Source organism: Misgurnus anguillicaudatus, chromosome 19 (genome assembly GCF_027580225.2).
Source record: "Misgurnus anguillicaudatus chromosome 19, ASM2758022v2, whole genome shotgun sequence".
Classification (NCBI taxonomy): domain Eukaryota; kingdom Metazoa; phylum Chordata; class Actinopteri; order Cypriniformes; family Cobitidae; genus Misgurnus; species Misgurnus anguillicaudatus.
Window position 1 is genome coordinate 41,838,936 of NC_073355.2, and position 27,018 is coordinate 41,865,953.

Genomic DNA, 27,018 nt, shown 5'->3' on the forward strand with positions numbered 1-27,018 from the left:
TGCAGCCGGTAGTATTTGCTGATGCTGCTGGAGGGAGGAGTTCACTCTGCAGAACTGCAGCAGTACATCGGTTGGTCCACTACTGATTTTTACTATAATTGGTTACCTCTATCGGGTATTTTTTTATTCGGTTGAACTTAAGTTAGAAAACATAATATGGACAAAGACTTTTACCAACGGGTACCGGACATATGGAAAACTGCAGCAGGTAAATACCTTTTACTTTACCATTTTTCTAATGACGCATAAAGAAAGTGTTCAAGTAAGATGCTAACCGCGATTAGCCCGAGAACGATATTTGCAAATATCAATGTAAGAACCGCTAATGTAATGTGTGTTGTTAGTCGTTATTAGGTCAAGCTCACATAACGTGATGTCTGAAATTGATGAGACGTTTATAGTAACGTTAAGGCTTCTTGTCGTGTTTTGTTTTCTTGTAACTACGCTAATAAAACCTTTGGTTAACAAGCTAAATGTTTCGCAGTTATACATGTTGTTCCAAACCGCGGTCAAGCCAGCCGTGGTTTGAAAAAACACGGTCAAGCCAGCCGCGATTCAGATTCTGATGCGCGCCTACTGTGTTGTTTACGGTAATTTCGTTTGAAGGTGTCGTCATACACTGCTCCGGGCGTCTCGCTCGCTCGCTCTTTCTCTCCCTCTCTCTGTGCGCGTCGCTCCCCCCCCCCCCCTCTCTCTCTCTCTGTGTGCGTGTGTCTGTGTGTGTGTGTGTGTGCGTGTGTGTGTGTGTGTAATGTATCTATGTGTTCACTTTCCTTACTGGGTCAAATGTCACAAAATCATGTTTCACTACTTAATTTGTTTGTTTTTTAATACCATTATTTAATAAAACATTTTTCCTGTAGATCACCTATGGTACGTCTCCTTTATATTACCCTACATTTAAACTTGTAAAATAATTATTCTTAATTTACTAAAATATAATGAAATACCAGCAACTTTGTTATTCAACATTCCTACCTTGTGCCAAAGTGTACATGTTGTACACTACAAATATACCAATTAAAAGTATTTAACAAATTGCACAGTTGAGTACATGTTAATAAGATTATTTTAAGATTTAAAGACAAATTTATCAACGCAAAGAGTACATTTACAAAGTGTAAATTCCCTCTGCTAAAACAAACATAAGTGACATATCTTACTGTTTCTCTGAATTGCTAACCATTAGTCAAATCATGCACTCTTTTTGCAAAACTCTAAACACAAACTTTTCACTAAAACACACATTTTACACTGCAATGCACTTGCTAAACACAGGTAGGCAAAAGTTGAACACTACTACAACAAAGTTAACATCGGGTAAACACAACAACTCAACATTGTACACACTTTTTTCTAATGGTATTTTTTTTACCAATTGTGTGGATTGGAAACAGTCTGAGAGGCAGATGAAGAGTATGATAAAGAGCAGGACATCAGAGATGATGCAAATTGGCAAAATTTGCAGTTGAATTGCTGACTTTTTACAAAATACAAGTGCTGCTTACAGTAATATTGAACACTTACTATTACTTGCAATAGTTACAGTAAAATATTCACCGAACTTAAATTATGATTACAGTAATGGAGCTTTTTAACAGTATTTGTCAAGGGTGTTGTTATATATGCAGCATAACCGAGAAATAAGCATATTTTAATGCTTTAGAAATTACATTTCTTACAAGTAGAAAAAATGGACGGTCATATCCTGTAGGGGACGTCCTATACTACATACACAGTTAAAATTGACCAACATTACTGCATAGTTTTGGAGAAACAGTTGATTTTCTTCTTTAAATGACTATAGAAATTACATTTCCTACAAGTAGAAAAAATGGATGGTCATATCCTGTAAGGGGCATACTATACTACATACAAAGTTAAAATGGACATATATTACAGCATAGTTTTGGAGAAACAGTTGATTTTCTTCTTTAAATGACTATAGAAATTACATTTCTTATAGAAAAAATGGACGGTCATATCCTGTAGGGGGCATACTATACTACATACAGTTAAAATTCACCAACATTACTGCATAGTTTTGGAGAAACAGTTGATTTTCTTCTTTAAATATCTATAGAAATGACATTTCTTACAAGTAGAATAAATGGACGGCCATATCCTGTAGGGGACATCCTATACTACATACAGTTAAAATTCACCAAAATTACTGCATAGTTTTGGAGAAACAGTTGATATTCTTCTTTAAATAGCTATAGAAATGACATTTCTTACAAGTAGAACAAACGGACCGTCATATCCTTTAGGGGGCATCCTATTATACATACACAGTTAAAATTGAACAACATTACTGCATAGTTTTGGAGAAACAGTTGATTTTCTTCTTTAAATGACTATAGAAATGACATTTCTTACAAGTAGAAAAAATGGACGGTCATATCCTGTAGGGGACGTCCTATACTAAATACACAGTTAAAATTGACCAACATTACTGCATAGTTTTGGAGAAACAGTTGATTTTCTTCTTTAAATAGCTATAGAAATGACATTTCTTACAAGTAGAAAAAATGGACGGTCACATCCCGCAGGGGACGTCCTATACTACATACACAGTTAAAATTGACCAACATTACTGCATAGTTTTGGAGAAACAGTTGATTTTCTACTTTAAATGACTATAGAAATGACATTTCTTACAAGTAGAAAAAATGGACGGCCACGTCCTGTAGGGGACGTCCTATACTACATACACAGTTAAAATTGAACAACATTACTGCATAGTTTTGGAGAAACAGTTGATTTTCTTCTTTAAATGACTATAGAAATGACATTTCTTACAAGTAGAAAAAATGGACGGTCACATCCTGTAGGGGACGTCCCACACCACACACACAGCCAAAACTGACCAACACTACCGCACAGTCCCGGAGAAACAGTTGATCCTCCTCTTCAAACGACTATAGAAATGACACCTCCCACAAGTAGAAAAAACGGACGGCCACACCCTGCAGGGGACGTCCTATACTACATACACAGTTAAAATTGACCAACATTACTGCATAGTTTTGGAGAAACAGTTGATTTTCTACTTTAAATGACTATAGAAATGACATTTCTTACAAGTAGAAAAAATGGACGGCCACGTCCTGTAGGGGACGTCCTATACTACATACACAGTTAAAATTGACCAACATTACTGCATAGTTTTGGAGAAACAGTTGATTTTCTACTTTAAATGACTATAGAAATGACATTTCTTACAAGTAGAAAAAATGGACGGCCACGTCCTGTAGGGGACGTCCTATACTACATACACAGTTAAAATTGAACAACATTACTGCATAGTTTTGGAGAAACAGTTGATTTTCTTCTTTAAATGACTATAGAAATGACATTTCTTACAAGTAGAAAAAATGGACGGTCATATCCTGTAGGGGACGTCCTATACTACATACACAGTTAAAATTGACCAACATTACTGCATAGTTTTGGAGAAACAGTTGATTTTCTTCTTTAAATGACTATAGAAATGACATTTCTTACAAGTAGAAAAAACGGACGGCCACATCCTGCAGGGGACGTCCTATACTACATACACAGTTAAAATTGACCAACATTACTGCATAGTTTTGGAGAAACAGTTGATTTTCTACTTTAAATGACTATAGAAATGACATTTCTTACAAGTAGAAAAAATGGACGGCCACGTCCTGTAGGGGACGTCCTATACTACATACACAGTTAAAATTGACCAACATTACTGCATAGTTTTGGAGAAACAGTTGATTTTCTTCTTTAAATAGCTATAGAAATTACATTTCTTACAAGCAGAAAAAACGGACGGTCACATCCCGCAGGGGACGTCCTACACCACACACACAGTTCAAATCGACCAACATTACTGCATAGTTTTGGAGAAACAGTTGATTTTCTTCTTTAAATGACTATAGAAATGACATTTCTTACAAGTAGAAAAAACGGACGGTCATATCCTGTAGGGGGCATCCTATACTACATACACAGTTAAAATTGACCAAAATTACTGCAAAGTTTTGGAGAAACAGTTGATTTTCTTCTTTAAATAGCTATAGAAATGACATTTCTTACAAGTAGAAAAAACGGATGGTCATATCCTGTAAGGGGCATACTATACTACATACACAGTTAAAATTGACCAACATTACTGCATAGTTTTGGAGAAACTGTTGATTTTCTTCTTTAAATGACTATAGAAATGACATTTCTTACAAGTAGAAAAAATGGACGGTCATATCCTGTAGGGGACGTCCCATACTACATACACAGTTAAAATGGACATATATTACAGCATAGTTTTGGAGAAACAGTTGATTTTCTTCTTTAAATGACTATAGAAATTACATTTCTTAGAAGTAGAAAAAACGGACAGTCATATTCTGTAGGGGACGTCCTATACTACATACACAGTTAAAATTGACCAAAATTACTGCATAGTTTTGGAGAAACAGTTGATTTTCTTCTTTAAATGACTATAGAAATGACATTTCTTACAAGTAGAAAAAACGGACGGTCATATCCTGTAGGGGACATCCTATTATACATACACAGTTCAAATTGACCAACATTACTGCATAGTTTTGGAGAAACTGTTGATTTTCTTCTTTAAATGACTATAGAAATGACATTTCTTACAAGTAGAAAAAATGGACGGTCATATCCTGTAGGGGACGTCCTATACTAAATACACAGTTAAAATTGACATATATTACAGTTTTGGAGAAACAGTTGATTTTCTACTTTAAATGACTATAGAAATGACATTTCCCACAAGTAGAAAAAATGGACGGCCACATCCTGCAGGGGACGTCCTATACTACATACACAGTTAAAAATTGACCAACATTACTGCATAGTTTTGGAGAAACAGTTGATTTTCTTCTTTAAATAGCTATAGAAATTACATTTCTTACAAGTAGAAAAAACTGACGGTCATATCCTGTAAGGGGCATCCTATACTACATACACAGTTAAAATTGACCAGCATTTCTGCATAGTTTTGGAGAAACAGTTGACCCTCCTCTTTAAATGACTATAGAAATGCCATTTCCCACAAGCAGAAAAAATGGACGGTCAAATCCCGTAGGGGACGTCCTATACCACATACACAGTTAAAATGGACATACATTACAGCATAGCTTTGGAGAAACAGTTGATTTTCTTCTTTAAATGACTATAGAAATTACATTTCGTAGAAGTAGAAAAAACCGACAGTCACATCCCGCAGGGGACGTCCTATACTACATACACAGTTCAAATTGACCAAAACCACTGCATAGTTTTGGAGAAACAGCCGACCCTCTTCCCCAAATAGCTACAGAAATTACATTTCTTACAAGTAGAAAAAATAGACGGTCACACCCTGCAGGGGGCGTCCTATACTACATACACAGTTAAAATTGACATATATTACAGCATAGTTTTGGAGAAACAGTTGATTATCTTCTTTAAATAGCTATAGAAATGACATTTCTTACAAGAAGAAAAAACCGACGGTCATATCCTGTAGGGGACGTCCCATACTACATACACAGTTAAAATTGACCAAAATTACAGCATAGTTTTGAAGAAACAGTTGATTTTCTTCTTTAAATGACCATAGAAATGACATTTCTTACAAGTAGAAAAAGTAGACAGTCATATCCTGTAGGGGGCATCCTATTATACATACACAGTTAAAATTGACTTGTATTACAGCATAGTTTTGAAGAAACTGTTTATTCTCTTTTTAAAATCACTATAGAAATGACATTTCTTACAAGTAGAAAAAATGGACGGTCATATCCTGTATGGGACGTCCCAAACTACATACACGGTTAAAATGGACATATATTACAGCATAGTTTTGAAGAAACAGTTGATTTTCTTCTTTAAATGACTATAGAAATGACATTTCCTACAAGTAGAAAAAATGGACGGTCATATCCTGTAGGGGACATCCTATACTACATACACAGCTAAAATTGGCCAAAATTACTGCATAGTTTTGGAGAAACAGTTGATTTTCTTTTTTAAATAGCTATAGTAATGACATTTCTTACAACTAGAAAAAATTGACAGTCATATCCTGTAGAGGGCGTCCCATACTACATACACAGTTAAAATGGACATATATTACAGCATAGTTTTGGAGAAACAATTGATTTTCTTCTTTAAATTACCATAGAAATTAGATTTTTTTACAAGTAGGAAAAATGGACAATCATATCCTGTAGGGGGCGTCCCATACTACATACACAATTAAAATGTACCAATATTACAGCAGCATAACTGAGAAATAAGCCATTTTTTACTTTTAATGCCTATAGAAATTACACTTTTTACAAGTAGAAAAAATAGACGGTCATATACTGTAGGGAGCGTATCACACTTATTACTATGGACCAAAATTACAGCAGCATTACTTAGAAATAAGCAATTTTCTAATGTAAATGGGTATAGAAATTAATTTTTTACAAGTAGAAAAAATAGATACTTATAACCGGTAGGAGGCGTCTCACAGTACATACAGAGTTAAAATGGACAAATATTACAGCAGCATTACTAAGAAATAAGCAATTTTCTAATTTCAACGGCTACAGAAAATAATTTTTTCACAAGTAGAAAAGATGAACAATCATATCCTGTAGGGGGCGTCCCACACCACACACACAGTTAAAATGAATCAACATTACAACAGAATTACTAAGAAATAAGCAATTTTCTAATTTCAATGGCTATAGAAATTACATCCTTAAAAGTAGAAAAAATGAATGGCCACATCCCTTAGTGGGCGTCCCACACTACATACCCAGCCACACGAGAACCAACACCACTGTATAATTCGGGTGAAACAGTCATTATTCTTCTTTTGATAGATATGGAAATACATTTCTTACAAGAGGAAAAATTAACATTATTTACTATGGGGGCGTTTTTTCTACTTGTAATAACTGTCATTTCTATAGCTATTTAAATAAGAAAATCAACTGTTTCTTCAAAACTATGCAGTAATTTTGGTCAATTTTAACTGTGTATGTAGTATGGGACGCCCCCTACAGGATATGACTGTCCGTGTTTTCTACTTGTAAGAAATGTCATTTCTATAGTCATTTTAAAAAGAGAATAAACTGTTTCTCCAAAACTATGCTGTAATATATGTCAATTTTAACTGTGTATGTAGTATGGGATGCCCCCTACAGGATATGACCGTCTATTTTTTCTACTTGTAAGAAATGTCATTTCTATAGCTATTTAAAGAAGAAAATCAACTGTTTCTCCAAACCTATGCAGTAATTTTGGTCAATTTTAGCTGTGTATGTAGTATGGGACGTCCCCTACAGGATATGACCGTTCATTTTTTCTACTTGTAAGAAATGTAATTTCTATAGTCATTTAAAGTAGAAAATCAACTGTTTCTTAACTGTGCTGTAATATATGTCCATTTTAACTGTGTATGTAGTATAGGACGTCCCCTACAGGATATGACCGTCCATTTTTTCTACTTGTAAGAAATGTCATTTCTATAGCTATTTAAAGAAGAAAATCAACTGTTTCTCCAAAACTATGCAGTAGTGTTGGTCAATTTTGGCTGTGTGTGTAGTATGGGACGTCCCCTGCAGGATATGGCTGTCCTTTTTTTCTACTTGTAAGAAATGTCATTTTTTATAGTCATTTGAAGTGGAAAATCAACGGTTTCTCCAAAACTATGCTGTAATATATGTCCATTTTGGCAGTGTATGGAGTGTAGGACGTCCCCTACAGGATATGACCGTCCATTTTTTCTACTTGTAAGAAATGTCATTTCTATAGCTATTTAAAGAAGAAAATCAACTGTTTCTCCAAAACTATGCAGTAATGTTGGTCAATTTTAACTGTGTATGTAGTATAGGACGTCCCCTACAGGATATGACCGTCAGTTTTTTCTACTTGTAAGAAATGTCATTTCTATAGCTATTTAAAGAAGAAAATCAACTGTTTCTCCAAACCTATGCAGTAATTTTGGTCAATTTTAGCTGTGTATGTAGTATGGGACGTCCCCTACAGGATATGACCGTTCATTTTTTCTACTTGTAAGAAATGTAATTTCTATAGTCATTTAAAGTAGAAAATCAACTGTTTCTTAACTGTGCTGTAATATATGTCCATTTTAACTGTGTATGTAGTATAGGACGTCCCCTACAGGATATGACCGTCCATTTTTTCTACTTGTAAGAAATGTCATTTCTATAGCTATTTAAAGAAGAAAATCAACTGTTTCTCCAAAACTATGCAGTAATGTTGGTCAATTTTAACTGTGTATGTAGTATAGGACGTCCCCTACAGGATATGACCGTCCGTTTTTTCTACTTGTAAGAAATGGCATTTCTATAGTCATTTAAAGTAGAAAATCAACTGTTTCTCCAAAACTATGCTGTAATATATGTCCATTTTAACTGTGTATTTAGTATAGGACGTCCCCTACAGGATATGACCGTCCATTTTTTCTACTTGTAAGAAATGTCATTTCTATAGCTATTTAAAGAAGAAAATCAACTGTTTCTCCATAACTATGCAGTGGTGTTGGTCGATTTTGGCTGTGTGTGTGGTGTGGGGCGTCCCCTACAGGATGTGACCGTCAGTTTTTTCTAGTTGTGGGAAATGTCATTTCTATAGCTATTTAAAGAAGAAAATCAACTGTTTCTCCAAAACTATGCAGTAATGTTGGTCAATTTGAACTGTGTATGTAGTATAGGACGTCCCCTACGGGATGTGGCTGTCGGTTTTTTCTACTTGTAAGAAATGTCATCTCCACAGTCATCCAAAGAAGAAAATCAACTGTCTCTCCAAAAATATGCAGTGATGTTGGTCAATTTTGACTGTGTATGTAGTATAGGACGTCCCCTACAGGATATGACCGTCCATTTATTCTACTTGTAAGAAATGTCATTTCTATAGCTATTTAAAGAAGAAAATCAACTGTTTCTCCAAAACTATGCAGTAATGTTGGTCAATTTTAACTGTGTATGTAGTATAGGACGTCCCCTACTGGATATGACTGTCAGTTTTTTCTACTTGTAAGAAATGTCATTTCTATAGTCATTTAAAGAAGAAAATCAACTGTTTCTCCAAAACTATGCAGTAATGTTGGTCAATTTTAACTGTGTATGTAGTATAGGATGCCCCTTACAGGATATGACCGTCAGTTTTTTCTACTTGTAAGAAATGTCATTTCTATAGCTATTTAAAGAAGAAAATCAACTGTTTCTCCAAAACGATGCAGTAATGTTGGTCAATTTGAACTGTGTATGTAGTATAGGACGTCCCCTACTGGATATGACTGTCAGTTTTTTCTACTTGTAAGAAATGTCATTTCTATAGTCATTTAAAGAAGAAAATCAACTGTTTCTCCAAAACTATGCAGTAATGTTGGTCAATTTTAACTGTGTATGTAGTATAGGACGTCCCCTACAGGATGTGACCGTCAGTTTTTTCTAGTTGTGGGAAATGTCATTTCTATAGTCATTTAAAGTAGAAAATCAACTGTTTCTCCAAAACCATGCTGCAATCTATGTCCATTTTAACTGTGTATTTAGTATAGGACGTCCCCTACAGGATATGACCATCAGTTTTTTCTACTTGTAAGAAATGTCATTTCTATAGTCATTTAAAGTAGAAAATCAACTGTTTCTCCAAAACCATGCTGCAATCTATGTCCATTTTACTGTATATGTAGTATAGGACGTCCCCTACAGGATATGACCGTCCATTTTTTCTACTTGTATGAAATGTCATTTCTATAGCTATTTAAAGAAGAAAATCAACTGTTTCTCCAAAACTATGCAGTAATGTTGGTCAATTTTAACTGTGTATGTATAATAGGATGCCCCCTACAGGATATGGCCGTCCATTTTTTCTACTTGTAAGAAATGTCATTTCTATAGTCATTTAAAGTAGAAAATCAACTGTTTCTCCAAAACTATGCTGTAATAAATGTCAATTTGAACTGTGTATGTAGTATGGGACGTCCCCTACATGATATGAGCATCAATTTTTTCTACTTGTAAGAAATGTCATTTCTATGTTCACTTAAAGAAGTAAATCAATTGTTTCTCCAAAACCATGCAGTAATATAGATCCATTTTAACTGTGTATTTAGTTTAGGATGCCCCCCACAGGATATGACCATCCATTTTTTCTACTTGTAAAAAATGCAATTTCCATAGGCATCAAAAGTACAAAAATAATTGATTATTTCTCTGTAATGCTGCTGTAATGTTGGTCCATTTGAACTGTGTATATAAGACGCCCCGTTCATTTTTTCTAATATTAAAATATGTCACTTATGTTTGTTTGAAGAGGGAATTTACACTTAATTTAAGTGCACTTTGTAAATGTAGTCTTTTGTATTTATAGTGTACAACATGTCATGTGCCCTTTTGCAACGAAGTGGGAATGTTAGATACTTGCTGGTATTTCATTATATATTAGTAAAAATAATTATTTTTTATTTAAGTTTACATGTGGGGTAATGTGGAGGAGGCGTGCCATGGGTGATCTACAGGAAAAATATTTTATATAATAATAGTGTTAAATAAATAAAAAACAGACAATTTAACAAACAACTGGTAAAGTGTGACATGATTTTGTCACATTTAACCCATCCAAGTAAGTAGTGAACACCACACAAGAGAGAGAGAGAGAGAGAGAGAGAGAGAGAGAGAGAGAGAGAGAGAGAGAGAGAGAGAGCGAGTGAGAGAGAGAGAAAGAGAGCGAGTGAGAGAGCGAGAGAGAGCGAGTGAGAGAGAGAGAGAGAGAGTGAGAGAGAGAGAGCGAGTGAAAGAGAGAGAGCGAGTGAGAGAGAGAACGGACGGGCGAGCGAGAGATAGAGAGACACCCAGAGCAGTTGGCAGAAATACACAGCAACAACACTTATCATTAATTCACAAAGACGGACACACTCCTGGACACCACAGGCGCAAGAGACGACAAACAACACAAACGACAGCGCGTATAGGTCCAGTAGGCACAACAAATCTCCAAACGCTACGTGTGTAGAAACCACCGCAAACAACACAGTAGGCGCGCATCAAAATCTGAATCGCGGCTGGCTTGACCGTGTTTTTTCAAACCACGGCTGGCTTGACCGCGGTTGTTCCAAGGTAGTTATATGAAGCATTTGACACGCTCTGTAGCTGATGTTGATAATATATAAGCAGAAGTTTCGTCGAAGTTTTTAAGTAAACTCTAAAATCAATCTGCGACCGTAAAATCCTGACGTACTTTCCGTATTATGATTATCAGTGATACTAGTGCGTTTATTTTGAAGCATAAATAGTAATGTATATTTGGAATGTGTAAATTGATCACTGGGCTCTGTAGAAGATTATACAATCCTGTTTTTTCTAGGATCTACTGTGGATCGCTGGGACTTAAGTCAAAATGAGACCGAGAATGTGTTTTATCTCAAGCTGGTGAGTAACGTTTCAATTTTGAAAGTCCACATCCCATTAAATAAAATGACTAATATTGTTTTTGTGTGCGTTTCCCCCTCAAGCTCCAGAGAAGTCTCCTACCACGCCATACATAAGGTATTAATTTTATCCTAATATATAAAGACTGCGTTCGCATATTATTGGAAATTATTGACAAATACTACAACAACGTTGCCAAAAACGTTGGCAAGCGCTCACAATTGGTGTCTGCCTAGCGTTTTTAACAGCATTTACATGCTTCTGCACGATTGTGACTTCATGAGCAACGTCACTCTAATTTTTATGACACAATCCTAGACTTCATCTTCTCATCAAATTTCCTGTTCAGTCAAATGCTCTTTAGTTATATGCTGAAGTGTCCTGCCCCCTAAATTGCACAGAACATGATATCACACGCACATGAGATAAGACATACATTTACTAGTTCTTAGCATGAAGTAGGGGATAGGAATGATTCAGACAGTGTAAATATGCTTTCCATTGGGGTGAATGAAGTCTGCCACTACAATGCACAAACATACAGGGTGCTCCGGTCCAGCGTGACAGCACAGAGTGGATCATATGTAGGAGTCTCTGCCAAAAACAGTTTGGAGGAGATCAAACATCACAATCAGTTAGACGGCCTTAACATTATAAACAGCAGTAATGAGTAGAAGAGAAACACTGCTGCATACACACCAACAAAATTTACATATCACTGTTATCATTGTTTTTATTCTGTAATAACACTTTATATCTTAATTGTGATTTTATTTTAATACAACTGTGGCGCTCACAAGCTGTGAAATGCGACTTTGCTGGACTGTGCCATAAACACTATTGATCATTTAAAAAATAGGGAAGGTCTTCTCGACAGTTCGGTTGTGATTTTCTGTTTCAGTTAAAATGACCTCCACATAAAATAATGCTACATGTTCCAAGAGGGCAGGGTGCTTCAGTGTTAAAAAAGAGCATTTGATCGGAAAGAAAATTTGATGAAGAAGCTAAAGTGTAAGCTGACCCTAATTCATGTGTTCCTTATACCACATACATGTGGGGAACATGGGACATTTGATGATGGTAGATAAAAAATATATTTTGTACGTTCTACCATTTTTAATAATAATAATAGTAACTTCTCAGAAATGTATTATACAGCATGCTCGTCTTGAAAAGGTGATACATTTTGGCTTAAACATGTTTTTAAATTCCATTTTCCAACAGTGATAACTGCTAAAGATGAAACACATTAATTCTTTCTTTTTTCTTTTAGATCAACATTGAAGCATTGTTTACAGTAAGAATAGGCACCAACAGAAAGACAAATCCAACACTAGTAAGTATTAACTGGCAAATATAAAACCAGCTTTATCAATTTTAAGGCATAGTGTAGAGAAATAAGGGGAAGCACATTTTATTTTACAAAAAATACTAATTTGTGGGTCTACATAATGTTATAAAAATGTTTATCATTATTCTATCTCTATATTAAAGGAAAACACCACAGTTTGTCAATATTTTACTATGTTCTTACCTCAACTTAGACTAATTAATACATCCCTATATTTTTCAATGCGGGCATCACTAGTTTACACTGCCAGAATGTTTCAGTGTCAAATTTGGTTAAAAATGTTAATAAAAAATAATCTTGTTTAAAGGAAAGGTACAATACTTTTCAGTGAATTATATTGTGTTCTTTTTTATCCCCTAGATGCACCAAGGATCAAGGTGATTTTTGGCAGCTTGGAGAATTTTTCTTTATCTGTCACATCTGGTACAGAATCTCTGACATTTTGGTATTTGTAATGTTTATTTTATTATATTTGTATACTTATGCTAGATATTAATATACTTGTATAGTTACTGTATGTTTCCGAATTAAAAGATAGCCCCAGGTAAAAATGTAAAACTGATATAATACTGATATTGAAAATACAAGCTAAAATGGCACAATTTGTTGCTTTCTCCACCTGTTTCACAAATGAAAACATTTTATATGCACAGATTCACTTGCCGGAACTGTACAGATTTTTCTTGTTTAATTTCAGGCCAATCTGTATTGTAGACACAACGTTTGTTATATGAATGCCCCATCTGAAGGGAACTGCCTTGAAAAAAATATTAATGGCATTTTCTTTTCGTCTTATCTCTGTATAGACCATGGTTCCTCCCATCTTACCCTGGAGAGCCGGTGCCCTGCAGAGTTAGCTTCAACCTTAAGGGAAGACACCACAGGTTTTTCAATATTTTTTATGTTATCACCTCAACTTAGACAAATCAATACAAATCCTTTTTTTCGATGTGTGCACTTTTGGTCTTTGTGCAGCGCGTCGTGAATGTGTTGGCGTTTACCCAAGCCCAATTCATTCCTTAGGAACAAAACAAAAGTTTTATTTTGTGCCACCACACTTACTCGTGTAACTACTCATGTAACAGTCTTTAAATAGGAAAAAACATGGAAGTGTTTGGTGGCTTTTAAATTAATCCCTGTTTGGATCCTAAGGAATTAATGGGGCTGGGCTTAATGCTGGCGCATTCACGACGCGCTGTGCAAGGATTGGAAGTGCATGCATTGAAAAAAGATAAGTATGTATTGATTGATCTAAGTTGAGATAAGAACATGGTAAAATATTGAAAAACTGTGTGTCTTCTTTAATCAAACATACCTGAGGTAGATGGGTTTGATCAGGGTTGATGCTAAACTCTGCAGGGCAGCGGTTCTCCAGGGTAGGATTTGAGGAACCCTGTTATAGACGGTTTCAGCGACAGTAACATACATAAACGCTTTTGTGGCCCAAACCTAACTTCCGGGAGATTTCTGTGTAGAACCAATATAGGAAAAAACTGAAATTCTGTCATAATTTACTCACTCTCATTTTGTTACAAACCTGTATACATTTCTTTGTTCTGATGAACACAAAGGAAGATATTTTGAGGAATGTTTTTAACCAAACCGTTCATAAGCCCCATTCACTTCCATAATATTATTTTTTCCTACTATGGAAGTGAATGGGGCTCATGATTAGGGCTGTGACGGTTGTCATAACCACACACAACCACGGTGGTGAAGTGCGACCCACGATGGTAAAGTGGGACCCGCGATGGTGTGCACGTCACAAACAAATTAATTACAATCTTGCACAGCAAAACTTCCTTTTTTTCAAAGCATGTAGGTGCTCCAGAGCATCTGTCATTGCTAAGTAACCTAAGCATTGCTTGACGTTGTGACGAGCACCCACCGGCGGAAAAAGAAACTGGCGCCTGTGAACAAGCATGTTCGTTAAGAAATGTATATCTGATCATTGTTTAAATTTTTATTTTTTAAAATACAGTGGGGAGGATGGGTGTTTGACACATCGGCATTTTTATCGGTAAGGGGATTTCTAAGTGATATAGCCAGATGTAGCCATCAAGCCAGGTGTTGAATTCATACAAAGAAATCAGAACATTTAAGTATACACGTTGAGTCATGGTGAATGGAGCGAAATGACACAGGGAATAAGTATTGAACACACATATTTAATACTTTATAGAAAAGCCTTTGTTGGTGATTACAGCTTCTAGTTGTTGTATGGAGAGACCAGTCGTCTTCATTGCTCAGGAGTGATTCTGGCTCATTCTTCCATACAAATGGTCTTTAAATCTTGAAGGTTCATTGGGCCTCTTTTATGAACTTTGATCTTTAGTTCTCTCCATAGATTTTCTATGGGATTTGTATCAGGTGATTGACTGACCACTTCATTGTTTCCTTGGCCTTGTGTGTGGGATCATTGTCTTGCTGAAATGTCCACCCTCTTTTCATTTTTAGCTTTCTGGTAGATGGCAGCAGATTTTTATCCAGAATGTCCCGGTACATTTCTCTATTCATCCTGCCTTCAATAATATGAAGTCTGCCAGTACCCCTTGCTGAAAAGCAGCCCCAAACCATTATGGTTCCACCCCCAAACTTAACTGTTTGTATGGTGTTCTTGGGGTGGTGGGCAGTGCCATTTCTTCTTCAAACATGGTGTGTAGAATGACTGCCAAAAAGTTAAATTTTGCTTTCATCTGACCATACTATAGTCTCCCAATAATCCACAGGCTTCTCCAAATGCTCTTTCGCAAACTTTAACCGAGCCTCAACATGCTTTTTGTTCAGCAATGGAGTCTTGCGTTGTGAGCGTGCATGGATGCCATGGCGGTTCAGTGCATTGCTTATAGTTTAGACCTTGATGCGAGGTCTTCCTGAAGTTCTGCCCGAGTGGTTCTTGGCTCATGGAGAACTCTCCTGATTATTCTTTGCACTCCTTGGACAGGGATCTTACTTGGAGGACCTGATTGTAGCCGGTTTATGGTGAAGTGATGCTCTTACCATTTCTGGATAATGGCCCCCACAGTGCTCACAGGAACATTCAGCATTCTGGAAATGCGCCTATAACCATTCCCATCAAAATGCTTTTCAACAATAAGATTACGAGGATCTTGAGAAAGTTCTTTGCTTTTACCCATCATGAAGTCTTTCCTGTGTGCCTCCTGGGTAATGAGAAGCATTTATAGGCCATCAGTTGTGTTCAATGCTTGTTCCCTGTGGCATTTCGCTTTATTTATTGTGAATCAACTTGTAAATGTTCCTTTGTATGAATTCGGTGTTTGGCTTGATGGCTACATCTGGTAGAAATTTTGTGTCAATAGCCCACTTGGAAATCCCCTTGCTGATAGAGGTGCTGATGTGTCAAATACTTATTTTCCCCGCTGTATATGTATGCATTATATATATATAAGACAATATGCATCAATGTATATCATGCATCAATATAACGCCCCCCCCCCCCCACACACCCACAGTCTATGAACACCACGGGGATCATGATCCGTTTGGTTACAAACATTCAAAAAAAATTCTCGTGTTCATCATAACAAAGAAATTTATAACAGGTAGCAACATGAGAGAGAGAGTAAATGATGACAGAACTTTCATTTTTGGGTGAACTATTTCTTTAACTTACTGTAATTTCACAAACCTGAAGTCAGACCATTCGTTTTTTATTTTGAAATTATAGAACAATTGTAATTATGATATTTACATTATAGAACAAACAAACAAACCAAATTTAAAACAAAACTTCACCTGATGCTACAAGTATGTTGCATCTTTGATCATTGTGTTTAAAATACACTTGTTGCCTCTAATTTCAAATAGCTTCAAATTGTTTTAAGGCCATTTAAGTCGGTTTACAAGTAAATAAACATCTTATTTATGTACTTTTTCTGTTGCCTAAAGAAAAAGAATCTGCCAATTTGCTTTACTAATTTATCACAAATTATATACATCATCATTACACAATAGTAACCATCCAGTCACAAAATGTCCTGGCTAATGTTCAACCCGGTATTGGGTCAAAAATGGGACGAAACAACCTAGCATTTTGGTTTGAACCTGCCAGGCATAGGTTAAATTCCAACCCAACGGTTTGGGTTTGTCCCTTTTTGATCCAACACTTGTTTGACAGAAACCCATCATTTTTTGTATTATATAGAATAGATAAATTATTTCATCCTTTACTTATGGGGGCTGTTTATAAAGAATTGGTTAATAATGCAAATTTACATCTGTGATAGAATCTGTAGTTGTGTGAAACAGTGAAAGTGTTATCTTGTTAATGTGTCTGTTTTGTACTACTTCAGTATGTTTAGAATATTTAACAGTAGCCATAAAGCTTACATTTTAGGAGAATTTGATGTATGATTTTAGAAATATGATTTTAACAGTAAAATGTTTCATCTATTTCATGTAAGATTTGTAATTCTTTTACTGAATCATTCGTTACATTTTATACATTTAGCGATGTTTGAGATGTTACACTGTATATTCACAGTTTTTTTACAGACTTAAAATCCTTAATAAATCTTTTTAATTTACTATCTTGAGCATGTCTTGACAATTTATTCAATGTGTTTGACCAAAAGAATCTGGGGAAAATCAGTAAATTAACATTATTTTTCTGCAGAACGTTTAGTGCTGTCACTTTTTTAAAGGTGTTTGATCATAATAATCTGGGAAAACTCTGTAAAATAACAATATTTCTCTGCAGAACTTTTTAGTGCTGTCACTTTTTTAAAGGTGTTTGATCATAATAATCTGGGAAAACTCTGTAAAATAACAGTATTTCTCTGCAGAACTTTTTAGTGCTGTCACTTTTTTAAAGGTATTTGATCATAATAATCTGGGGAAAATCCGTAAAATAACAGTATTTCTCTGCAAAACTCTCAGTGCTATCAGTTTATTAAAGGTGTTTGATCATAATAATCTGGGAAAACTCTGTAAAATAACAGTATTTCTCTGCAAAACTCTCAGCGCTGTCAGTTTATTAAAGGTGTTTGACCATAATAATCTGGTAAAAATCCGTAAAATAACAGTATTTCTCTGCAAAACTCTCAGCGCTGTCAGTTTATTAAAGGTGTTTGACCATAATAATCTGGTGAAAATCTGTAAAATAACAGTATTTCTCTGCAAAACTCTCAGCGCTGTCAGTTTATTAAAGGTGTTTAACCATAATAATCTGGGGAAAATCCGTAAAATAACAGTATTTCTCTGCAAAACTCTCAGCGCTGTCAGTTTATTAAAGGTGTTTAACCATAATAATCTGGGGAAAATCCGTAAAATAACAGTATTTCTCTGCAAAACTCTCAGCGATGTCAGTTTATTAAAGGTGTTTAACCATAATAATCTGGGGAAAATCCGTAAAATAACAGTATTTCTCTGCAGAACTTTTAAAGAAAAAATATGTAAATTAATTGTTTTTGATCTTTTTTGGAATTAAGAAATTTTACTTTAATTTTACGGTTTTTGTTTGGCAGCCGTAGCTGCCAGTCATTTGACCGTTTTTTTTACGAAATTTTTTTTTACAGTGTATATTTGTAATTATGTCATATGCAGATTTTTTTTAAATATATATTTTCAGTAATTTTGTGCCAATTCCCAAGCCGCTGAAAGAGCTAGCTGCACAAATAACACACTCACACATTAGCACACACACACACATCCCCTTTCAAATAAATTGTGGAATGATACGTTTTCGTGACTGAGAAGTCAAGAAGCAGTGACAATACTGTGAAGCCCATTTTGGAGTGAACTGGAGTCATCATCAAAGGGTGTTTAACCGTAGTTGGGCTGCTAAAAATAATGTGGCCTGAATTAAAGAGTATACCCACTTCTCCAGGCACCACTAAACCACTGCTTTAACGTTACTTAACTATCCTACTCCATTTGTGTTAGTGTAAAATAAGAATTTAATGCTACTTTCACTGCAATTAAATCCAACGCTGTCAAAAACTCAAAATGTATTGGAGGGTCTCTGGTGACATCTGCTGGAGGAAACATAGCAATTACATAAGAAATCCATAACCACCCCAGGTAAAGATTAAGTATATTTTAATTTACTAAAATTATAATTAAATACACATAACTAAAAACAATATAATTAAAACATAATTAAATATAATTATATAACTCTTCAGATTGATGACCTTAAACATATTGAGGACCCTGGTCTGTTTTTTAAATTCCTCTTCTTTTTCTCAGTTGCTTCCATCAGTATTTTTCCATCAGGGCTTTCCTCCTATAGCATAATGTTTTAACAGTTTTCTTTCAATGGATGGAAAATTAGACTACGCCGATGATCGATTCGCTTTTAAATAAGAATTGAAAATTAAGAAAGAGCTCCTTTATTAATACTGTAGCCTAATTGTAAATAGTATAAGCTTCAGCGGTCGGGGGTCGATGATCGTTTAACGATCTGTAGCGTACGTTAACGTTAGTTGATTACAAACTGAAACGAGAAATAAGAAAAAGAGAAAAAAAAAACACATTTTAAAATGCATGTAATATTGCAAATAAGTTACGTTAATTAGTTAAATAACTTGTACCTCGGTAAAGCAGATTGAGTTTACGTTTACAGTCTGTTAAAAATCATAAAAGTAGATTAACTACATTTAAAACTGAAAACATATAGGATGTTAGCTGTTTTAATGCTTAATATAGTGTAAATTAATATTAATTCACTTTCAGTCAGCGAGCTCCAGGCAACCATTGTTTGTTTAAAGTGACGCTTTAAATCGGTTACCAAGGTTATTAAACATTGCCCACATTACATTTAAACATTAAAAATATAATTTAGCCCACTTTTTGAAATTTAAACATCGAATATTGTTAAGCACACATTTAAACTTTACTAAAATAAAATAAATACTAATATATAGCATTTTTACAGCACTTCCCGAACTTTAAAATTATACACTGTGTTACAAATTATACAGTATTATTATTCGACATTTAAATATTATTCTAAAGCCCACATTTATAGGCTATCAGTTTGCATTTAAACACTATTATTAAACCCATATTAATATTTACAAATTTAAAATATTTAACCAATATTATTTTTTATGAAATCAAATGTATACAGTATTATTAAGCACACTAAATACTATTCAACCACATTTATACAGCATTTATTGACATTTAAAAGTATTATCAAGTACGGCGTTATAAACATACATTATTATTATTTTTATTTAAAATGTAAGCAATATTAAATATCATTATGAAGCACACATTTTTTTTACACGAATTGTTACTAAAGCATGTATGCATCTCTCTTGTCAAGTCTAGGAAATTGTCCTTAATCGGCCCTAACTAAACAACAATAACAACATCAAATCAGTCATACAGAAGAGCCATACACTACAGTTACAGACAATTACATGTTCTGTTCTCCACAAGTTCAATATACTACTGGCCACTACTCCAATGGTTCCAAACCTGGGGTATACATACCCCTATGCAGAGGTACTACAGGGGTATTTAACAGAAAGGGGAGGGTGAAAATCATCAATGACAAGACTTACTGAAATGTTACAGTATTAGATAAATATACATAAAAATATACACTAATTGCAGCTCTTTGACCCTTTTTCTTATTGAATGTTATATTCTTCAAAGTAAGGATTATAATGATAATTGCATAATACAGTACTAAGCTGCAGTTTTTAGGCGAAATGATAAATCAAATACATTCTTACCTTGATACTCAAATCAGGTATAGTGGGTACTGAAGCCAAAAAAGTTTGGGAACAACTGCTTAATTGTAAAAAGGTTATAATGATGGATAACCAATAACTGACTTACATGTACACTGATATCGCAGCTCTTTCACTCTTTCAGAGTTTCTCTCAAATGCAGAGTTTACATTTTGGAATATGGCATTGTCTTGTACTAGGATTGCAGTTCGGGTCTGTCTTAATGGGATGGCAATTTGCCATTGCATTGAATTAATTAATTAATTAATTAGTATACCTTATGTATTCCTTACAGAATTACAGTGTTACCCATGTAATTGTATCGTTGTTTAACTTACAGTAACTTTACCGTAATCCAAATGCATCAGTGCACAGTGAATTTAATACTACTGTAAACTGTATCATCAATACAGTTTTCTACAGTATACATTAATATAGTACACACATCCTGGGCATTAGCCACATTGTATATAGACCACAGTATTTTATGCAAGTAACAAACAGAACCATGTATTTACCGTATCCATGTATTTATTACAGTTATTAATAAAACATTAATGAATCAGTAATTTAATAAGAAAGAAGAATGAGGAAAATAAATACATACAAAGACAGAGAGGGTGTTTATGGTCATGATTTTAAGCTATTTGGAAGAGCTAAGTACTGTGCTATGGAAGTGTGACACTTTATATCCAGTAAATAAACATTAAATGAAGTAATATCAGTATGTTATTTCATTAATGGCTGCATTTATTACATTTTTATAGTTTTTTTCCCCAACCAAGCCGATAACATAATGAGCAGCCAATAAGTAATAAGCAATAACTTATTACATTATGGGCAAAACGTTATTGATTTATAAATGTTATTACATTATTGGCAAATTATGACGTTATTGGACGTTATTACATTATCGGCTGCTACAACCTCTTATGTTATTTTCTAATACATGTTTTTCCTCTCTACTCTACTCTAATAAACTAGTTTATATAGTATATGTATCTTTCTTTTGCCAAACATGTAATTCAAGAGCCGTCATGCATATATTCCCAACATCACAGGTTTATAATGTTTCTAAGGATTACATATAAAGTTGGTTCAAAAATACTTGGCATATAAAGAGTATTTGCATATCACATGAAACAGCCTGTCACATTAATACATGTTCTCACAAATTAGCTTGTGACATTAATTCCTCGCCGGTGTGCTTAATAACCTTTTTAATAACCTTATCCGGGAGGCAGTTGCAGCCCAGAATGCTCCCTCCACCGAACAGAAGGGCACTGGACGCCCATCCCAAATACAGAGATGCACCTATCTCTTTCGGAAACTTGTCGATGTAAGAATCAGATCTGAAATCGTTGAGGTAACCCCAGATGGTACTGTAAGTTGCCCAGCACACGGGGATCAAAAGCAAAATGGCAGCGCAAATGAAGGTGCCGCCAGCGGCGAACATAACTCTGGCTCTGACGCGTTCCTCCTTCACGCACCCAGTGCAATTGGCGCCCACGATGAAGAAGAAAATTCCGAGCATTCCCATCACGATAACGACGATGCACAGAGGCCGGGCCGCCTGCAGGTCCGAGCTGAGGGTCATGTAGTCATGGATTTCACACTGCATCTCTTCGGTGCTATCCTCCTCACATCTTTCCCAGATTCCCTCCCATATGGTCTGCTTTGTCGTAAACCGGGCGGAGACCTTCCACATGGGTAAAGCGCAGGACACGATGGCCCCGATCCAACCTAAAATAGCTAGGCTTAGTCCTAGTATCTTTGACTTTACGACTTGCATTCTGAGTGTGCTAATAAGTCTGTACACCAAAGAAATGCTCTCAGAAGTTATTCTGTGCTTTATAATAGCCAACAAAGAGAAAGGAGAAGATATCTTTGAAAATGTCCCTCCGGATAGCGGAGAGGAGACACCCCTCGCTGCAGCCTGCAGATCGGGGCGGGGCTGGTAATAATGGATTAAAGTAGTAAAAAGGAGTAGAGCGCATTTCCATAGTTTTAACTGTGGTATACTTATATGAATTATAGAGTATTGTGTTATATCTGTAAAGCATTTTACAAGTTTTTCACATTGTTGCACTTCACTGTATAAATTACAAAATGACTGTAAACATTAATGGCACCTTATATATATATTTTATTTTAACCATTCCTGTAGTAAATTGAGGGCCAGCTGTATATGATTATAGCACCATCTAGTGGACATTCAATAGCATTGTTTCTTGAAACAGTAATTAAATCAGGCATTATTAGGACCTGAGCACCGAGGTGCAAGGACCATATTGTTCTTTAAGGAGTTATTAGGGCCCGACCACCGAGGAGCAGGCCAAAATGGCCTACGCCGAAAGGTGCGAAGCCCTATTGTTTTCCTTAGGATTATTATTTCTCCTTAGGATTATTATTATTATTTTTTAACACCTTTGGGCCTTAACATGCTCGAAAACTGAAATTTGCACAGACGTCAGAGTCGTGGGTCATCAGCTCACAGCAAAGGCTGGAACACGGGCGTGGCAGGATGGCTCGGTAGCGCCCTCTGTAATGCAAAGACAAAAATTGGTGCACAGATCGGGCAAACATGTATGCACATGTATGAGAGTAGATACGCATCTCATCGACCCAAACAACTTTGGCCCTCAAAGATTTTAGCTATGCCCAACAGGAAGTCGACCATTTTTGAATTGTTTAAAAAGCATGAGGTGAACTTTTAAATACTCCTCCTAGGGAATTCATGCACCAAACGTGGCAAACATGATGCTGAGACATTGTACTTGCTAAATTGTGATGGGATTTTTGATTTCTCGAACAGTGCTGCCATGGCGAGGCAACAAATTTATGGCAAAATCAGAGAAAAACTGTCTAATATCCAAGGCAAAAAATGTCTTATTGTGATGACAATCAGGGTGTGTGTTCGTCTGAAGATCCTGATCGCATCGATGTGCCTATTTTGTGCCTCCCAGGCATAGTGCCACCAACATGTGCCAGGAAGTGTGTATTTAATGACAGTCTCATGCGGTAAACTTTTAAATACGCCTCCTAGGGGATTAATGCAATTGACCCCACACTTTGTCAACATGATGTTGAGACATTGCACTTGCTAAATTGCGAACAGATTTTTGATATCTCGAACACTGTTGCCATGGCAACGCCTTAAAGTTTACTTTTATATCAGGCATATTTAAGGCTCTTGGCTTGCTTAGATTAACTTGAAATTCAAAGCCAAATTTCAGTTACAGTCGTAGTACCACCTAGAGGCAGCAGGAAATTACATGTTTTGTGCCATGATTTACTTCTCTTAGAGATTTAATCAAATCATCATCACACAGGTCAGACTGATCTGAAAGACTTTGCAATGAAAAATTACAAAGATCTTGACTTTTCGTTGAAGGGCGTGTCCATGGTGGCCTGACAAATTTAAGTGTTTTCGCAATGAAACAGGAAGCTGTTGTAATTCAGGCGTACAATGTCCAATCTGCCCCTGACTACACACGTTTGATAAGGGTCCTGGCCTGAACACTTCAACATCACATAATTCAGTAACCATCATAGCGCCGCAGGAAATACTATGTTTTATGCCGTGACTTACTGCTCTTAGAGATTTAACCATATCAACATAATTTTTCATCAGTCTAATCTCAAGACCTTTTGTGATGATAAATAGCAACAACCTTGACTTTTCGTTAAAGGGCGTGTCTGTGGCGGCCTCGCAAAGTTTTGCTAAATGAATCGCATATTTGACAGTCTAAACAAGCTCAAAAAGTCATAAAACATTGCACACTTCAAATGTGGCGACAATCTTCATTTGATATAAGCTTTAGAACTGGGGTTGTAAATATGGCTCTGTAGCACCACCTATAAAAATTCACAATTTTCATTTATTAAAATAGGCTTCAGAACTGGTGGTGTAAAAATGGCTTTGTAGCACCACCTACAGAAATTCAAAAGAGCAGCCACCGTGCTACATTAAACGTACATATACAAAATGTGGTAGGATCATGTATCACCCCAAGACCTACAAAAAAAGTCTACTGGAGCCAAGCTCTAAACCCCACAAGGAAGTCTGCCATTTTTAATTTTCTATGTAGTTTGAGTACAAATTTTGCCATTTCTGGGCCTCATACTTTAACAAACTCCTCCTAGAGATTTTATCAGATCATCATCATATTTGATCAGTCTCATCTAAAGACCTTTGATGCTAAATTGCAGAGATCTTGACATTTCGTTGGAGAGTGTGTCCATGGCGGCCTGACAAATTTTGGCGTTTTCGCCATTAAACAGGAAGTTGTTCTAACTCAGGCATACAATATCCAATCTGACCCACGCTTCAAATGTTTGATAAGTGTCCTGTCCTGACCTGAACACATTTCCATGCCAATATTCAGTTACAGTCATAGCACCACCTGCTGGCAGCAGGAACTTACATGTTTTACACTGTGATTTACTGCTCGTAGAGATTTAATCAGATCATCATCATATTTTGTCAGACTGATCTAAAGTAGGGATGCACCGATAGGATTTTTTTAGGCCGATACCGATACCAAATTAAACAGACAACTTCTGGTCGATACCGATGCCGATATTAAACACTTGTATACAATACTATACAGTTGGTCTATTAGCTAGTTTATTTCTGCATCAAATTATTTTTACTGAACATGGATTGGATCTAATTAACCTGAGCAACATAATAAGAGAGGCACAAATTAAGCTAAAACAAATATAATAAGACAACATGACAACCATGACAACCTTCAAAGGTGGTTTTTGCTATTCAGCATTTATTTTATTAACAACATTAACTCATTTTTTACATATAATGGATTTCTTTATGCAGTTAATTAATAAACAATCGGTATCAGCCTTTCTTGTGCTACTGCCAATATGCCTCGGCCGATAAATATCGGCGGCCGATACATCGGTGCATCACTAATCTAAAGGCCTTTGTGACGATAAATTGGCAACGTGTGATATTTCGCCATCAAACAGGAAGTTGCATAATTCAGGCATACAATGTCCTATCTACCCCAGACTTCACACGTTTGATAAGGGTCCTGGCCTGAACACACCAATCTAGCAATAGTCAAACCTACAAGCACACTCTGAAAGTGGCGGTGGATGGTAGAGCACACAGCCCCGCCCCTCCCCCTGCCTGCAGAAGAGTGTCTGATACCACGCCCTGTTGTGCTTTTCAACCACCTGGGGGAGCTGTAAGTCATTTTTACATGGAAACTACATAGTGTTGCTTTAAGTTCGACAAGCAACTTAATGCTGTCGTAAAATCCTGTTTCTTTCACTTGAGACTCCTGGCAAAGGCCAAATTCTTTCTCTCCCTTACAGATTTTTAGAAAAGAATTCATGCATTTGATTTTTCCCATCTGGAGTATTACAATTCACTTTATACAGGAGTTAGTCAGCATTATCACGGCTGCAGGCTGTTCAAAATGCAGCAGCGAGGATGCTGACAGGCACACTATTCGTGCATTTGTTTTTCCTGTCTTGAGTAATGCAATTCACCTTATACAGGAGTTAGTCAGTCAGCATTATCACGACAGAAGGCTGTTTAAAACGCAGCAGCCAGGATGCTGTCAGGCACACAAAAACTTTAACACATTTCTCCAATCCTTTTCTCCCCTCCAAATTAAGTAACAGTTTTTAGTGATGGTTTTTAAATCTCTAAATGGTTTGGCACCCTCCTATCTTAGAGACCTTTTAAAGTTTTACACCCCTACAAGATCCCCTAGGACTTAGGGGATCTTGTAGGGGCATAAAACTTTAAAAGGGCCTAGGTCCTCAAATTGGCTGTTTCTCTTAGTTCCCATGTCCCAATTAAAACGTAGAGGGGACCGGGCATTTTCAGTTATTGGCCCCAAACTCTAGAATGCTTTACCTCAAAATGTTAGGAAGGTACAGTCATTGTCAGCTTTTAAAACGGAGTCAAAAGCTTACCTGCTATCAAAAGCTTTTTCCACCCTTTGATTACTGTATAGTGTTGTGTTATATTTTAGGTTGAACGTTTTATTTTCTTAATAATAAAAATAAATACATAGTTTAATATTTCTTATTGTTGCTTATCTTTTAAAATTGTATTTATGATTTATTTTAAGACTGCTCTATACAGCGCCTTGGGCAGCACTAAGCTATAATTGTGTGCTTTAAAAATAAATAAACTAAACTTAACTAACTGGTCTGTGTCATCTAAATGCCTTGGCAATACTACATTGCGGAGATCTTGACTTTTCATTTGAGAGTGTGTCCATGGCGGCTTGCCAAATTTCACCTTTCAGGCTTACAGTGTCCAAGTTGACCCACGCTTTATATGTTTGATAAGTGTCCTGACCTGAACACATCAAAAAGGCAATATTTACTTACAATTATAGGGCCACCTGCTCTCAAAAGGTGGTCTGGCATATCAAGATTTATTTGAATATGCACCTATATATGCACCTATATTTAGTCTATTCAATGCATATCCCCACCGTGCATTTCTTTACTAATGCCACTGGGTAGTTGTGCCTATGCATGC

The 27,018-nt window shown here is 35.8% G+C and overlaps 2 long non-coding RNA genes across 2 annotated transcripts in view; one reads left to right on the plus strand and one right to left on the minus strand.

Annotated features, from left to right (window-relative positions):
- The window catches only part of LOC141350917 (uncharacterized), a 152,681-nt gene that overhangs the window by 124,769 nt on the left and 894 nt on the right, over positions 1 to 27,018 (minus strand). The gene's annotated exons all lie outside the window — the stretch shown is intronic.
- On the plus strand, positions 6 to 16,262 carry LOC129434149 (uncharacterized). The gene is made up of 5 exons (XR_012359377.1): positions 6 to 208; positions 11,368 to 11,432; positions 11,516 to 11,549; positions 12,706 to 12,768; positions 13,144 to 16,262. It is a non-coding gene; the product is annotated as an uncharacterized lncRNA (long non-coding RNA).